The 4,041-nt window shown below is 42.5% G+C and overlaps 1 protein-coding gene across 1 annotated transcript in view; it reads right to left on the bottom strand.

Annotated features, from left to right (window-relative positions):
* PIK3C2A (phosphatidylinositol-4-phosphate 3-kinase, catalytic subunit type 2 alpha) overlaps positions 1-4,041 on the bottom strand; it is a 107,040-nt gene extending 102,999 nt beyond the window's left edge. Inside the window, exon 1 of the mRNA XM_010830530.1 lies at positions 3,965-4,041. The gene's annotated coding sequence lies outside the window, so the exon portion shown is untranslated. The remainder of the gene's footprint in view (positions 1-3,964) is intronic.

Genomic DNA, 4,041 nt, shown 5'->3' with positions numbered 1-4,041 from the left:
GGGGGAGGCCTGGTGGGCTGCCGTCTATGGAGTCACACACATTAGGACACGACTGAAGTGACTTAGCAACAACAATAGCGTTGTACACCCAAAACAGATGCATTTTACTATAAGTAAATTATATATTAATAACTGTCTTTAAAAAAAAACCTGAACAGCTACAATCTCATGTCATGTATTTTAATATACGCAGAATTCTAGTCTGATAAATATCATCATGCAATCTAGTCAGATGAAAGCAGGCTACATTCTCAAGCCAAAGAGTGCTTTGCTCAATTCACGTACACACTAAACAAAAAAGAAAAGTCAGAACAGTTATAAATTACATTATGAACACATACAAAGTGATTTAATAAATCAATCTGGTTATGGCTACTCACAGCACTATGGTTTTAATTACAGGTAACTCCGTCAGAGTTATGGGGGCTGGGGTGGAGAAGGCAATGGCACCCCACTCCAGTACTCTTGCCTGGAAAATCCCATGGATGGAGGAGCCTGGTGGGCTGCAGTCCATGGGGTCTCTAAGAGTCAGACAAGACTCAGCGACTTCACTTTCACTTTTCACTTTCATGCATTGGAGAAGGAAATGGCAACCCACTCCAGTGTTCTTGCCTGGAGAATCCCAGGGACCGGAGAGCCTGATCAGCTGCCGTCTATGGGGTCGCACAGAGTCGGACACGACTGAAGCGACTTAGCAGCAGCAGCAAAATGTCCATGTACATTCTCTCACTGTGCTTTGAATCCATCACTCGTTATAAAGAACAGACTGCAGAGACCAAGAGAGATACAAAGTATACATAAAAGCACAAAAGAAAGATGTTTCAAAACCTGACTGCACCAGACACAGGGAAAACAGTCCCAACAAAAACTCTATGAACAACCTGAACGATATCCTGCAGCAAATCAATTTCTTCTTCTTTTTTTTTTTAGCAAATCATTTTCAAGTATAATTCCAATCTAAAGGCATGTATGAATACTATCAAAAGGAGTAGAAATTATAAATGACTACATTTATACTATTCTCATAGGAGTTGTTTTTTCTTTTCAAGCAAGAATCCGAGACAGAAAAGCAGAATTTTCATATTCTTGAACTGTATTGTCCAGTATTGTATATGCTAAACACAAACAGGGCTTCCCAGATGGCTCAATGGTAAAGAGTCCACCTGCCAATGCAGGACACTCGGGTTCAATCCCTGAGTAGGGACGATCCCCTGGGGAAGGAAATGGCAACCCATTCCAGTGTTCTTGCCTGGGAAATCCCATGGACAGAGGAGTCTGGCGGGCTACAGTCCATGGGATCCCAAAAGAGTAGTGGGCACGACTTACCAATTAAACAATAAACACAACAGCTACTGAGAGCTTGACAAGTAGTTAGTCCAAAGTAAGATGTGTTCTAAGTGTAAAATGAACACCAGATTTCAAAGATTTACCAAGAAAATGTAAAATACCTTACCTACGTGGCTCTCATTTAATATTTCTATTAAACAGCAGTGATTTAGATGTAGTCCAACTCTCACATGAAAGAAACAAGATACCAGAGGTATTAAACAGCTTGGTAGTATCTCGGCAGGGTCTGGAAGCTGATAACGTCTAACTTTCCCTCATTAATAAAAAGAATTAATCCTTTAATACTCAATTTGAGCACCTCCATCCTCATCAGATGCACTCATTCTCTCTCCATCTCTCAAGCCAGGTGATCATATCATTCTTAGTATTTTGGATCCACCATCCTTACATGCCATTATATCCATACTGTTATAATTTGTGTTTGTCTCCCCAAATGGACTAGAGAACTTATTGAGGACAAGTACTATCTCATTCGTTTTTCTATTCCTAGAACCACTGCTGTACCAGGCACCCTGTAGGCCCTCTGGATACAACCAGATCTTCCATAAAATGGACTTTTAGCCTTAGTCAGGTACACCACAAATCAAGTAAATGAACTGTACTGAAATATTCACCTTTATAATTTACATGCCTTAAATTATTTTTGGAATATGGCAAATACAATAAAATGGGTAATTTATACTATCAAAGAAACACAAGTTACACAGCATAAAAAAAACTGCTTCGCCCTGTTGCTCTGAAAAATTTGGTCCAATGCTCTGATAAGAACTCTGAACTCTTGGGAAATTCAACATTCTTGGTTAGGTATAAGTTCATTTACTGAATGTGCTTACTAAGTGCAAAAACACTGGGCTAGATTAAAGAATGATTCCTGGACATGGGAACTGATGTACCAATCTTCAATTAATTGAAAATTTTAGAATCATTTACAGCAGAAGGAAGAAACAATGAATCATATGCTTAATATACAACTAATTATTACATAAAGTTATAGTTTCTAGAATTCCTAAATGCAAGCATGCCAACTTTTATATCCCATGAAACAGAAAAAACTGTAAAATCTATGGATGAAAACAATGTACATATATTGCTTGCCAAGAAAAACTGCAAGCGACATGCATACAAAACACAACACAACAGAGACTTTCCTAAGAAAAAAACTGGTTTGGAATCTACTAATTTAGGCAAAATTACTTGAAGCAGCTCTATATGTACTTTGTACCTATGTAAAATCACTCTTGAAATAGGTTTGAGTTAAATAATCCAGTCAAAATGTTTTTCAGTACTTAAAGACTATCATAATATTAAACAAGCAGTTATCTTCAACAGTACAGACCTCAACTAAAGCACTTCGGTCTAATTTTCTCCTCTGAATAAGAGCATCAGCCCCAGCCCTGGCTGAGTTGCTGAGAGGCGTCTTATGTGGAAACTTAACCACAAGCCAAGGAGGCAAAGGTACAAAGTCTAGCCTGGAATCAGTGTTCCTGGATCTCCCTACAGCCTTCCTTCACCACTCTTCTAAGAATAGCTTTCTTTTTTCTGAATCTCTTCTAATCTGTGGCTTTGCTGCACCAATGTTACACAATTTTTCCAACAGCATCTTTCTGCCTGACACCAACCTGCAAAGATTTTGGGGTACTGCTTTAATAAATAATCTTGTTCAAAAACAAAGGTCTCCTTCTTTACACTCAATTCAACACCCACTGTTCAAAATAAAAATATAATTACAACCTGAACTCCCATCAGACTAACAGAAGGAAAGAACTAGCACAGGCTCCCTCTTCCACGTTCCTTATCTCCAGACTTTACTCCTTATTTTTCTCCTTTCTCATTTCCCTCCGCAATGCCTGCTCCACCCGCCCCCCCAAAAAACTCCAAAGCTGCAGAATCTCGTTTTTAAAGCCAAACCATAAAGCATGCGCTCTTTTTCCTTCAATTATTTATTGTTCCTCCGTCACTCAAGAAGACTTAGGCAAATATTTTTAATCTGACCGCCCTCCCAGAAAGATGATGCGCTAAATACACACAGAAATAATACTGTCTTCCTGAAGCAAGTGGATTGGATTCGCGGCAAAAAAAAAAAAAAAAAGCAACCGGGGAAGGGGGGTGGGTGGAGAAGAAAAAGGATCTGTAGCCCCCAAAGCCGGAGATGGGACAAGGAGGCGAAAAGAAGCGGGGAGGGGACGGGGGACGGTTCACAACTGAGAAGTGCAACACACGCACTCGGCAGAATTCAACAATTCGACCAGAGAATAGGACCCGCCACTGCGGCTCCAGCCCGGTCCCGAGAACAAGGGGGTGGCTTCCCCTCGCCCTTTCGGACAATACTAACTCCCAGGAGCCCCCTCCACCCACCACCCCCGACAAAAGGGTCCTGGTGGGATGCGGGCACCTTCGGAGGGGAAGCTGGCAACGGCCGGGATGGAAGCAAGGCCCAGGGAGAGGTGAGTCGGACTGGGGCAGCGCCAAGAGTACGGCATGGAGGGTCAGAAGCGGACACCCGGGGGACTTGGGGCCGCGGCAAGAGACTCTCCCATCCAAGACCCCAGGGGCCCTTCAGCGCCTTTGGAGAGCAGGGTCCCCGGTTCCGGCCCCCGCCGCACCTACTGTTCCTCACCTCACGCTGCCTGAGCCTCTGCCTCCACCACAACCCAAGGCGCCACAGCCGCAAAAATCCGAGCCATTTTCCACTCA

Source organism: Bison bison, unplaced genomic scaffold, assembly GCF_000754665.1.
Source record: "Bison bison bison isolate TAMUID 2011002044 unplaced genomic scaffold, Bison_UMD1.0 scf7180017864518, whole genome shotgun sequence".
In the NCBI taxonomy this organism is placed as follows: Eukaryota; Metazoa; Chordata; class Mammalia; order Artiodactyla; family Bovidae; genus Bison; species Bison bison.
The sequence above is the reverse complement of the archived record's forward strand: the minus strand, read 5'-3'. Positions and strand labels throughout refer to the sequence as shown.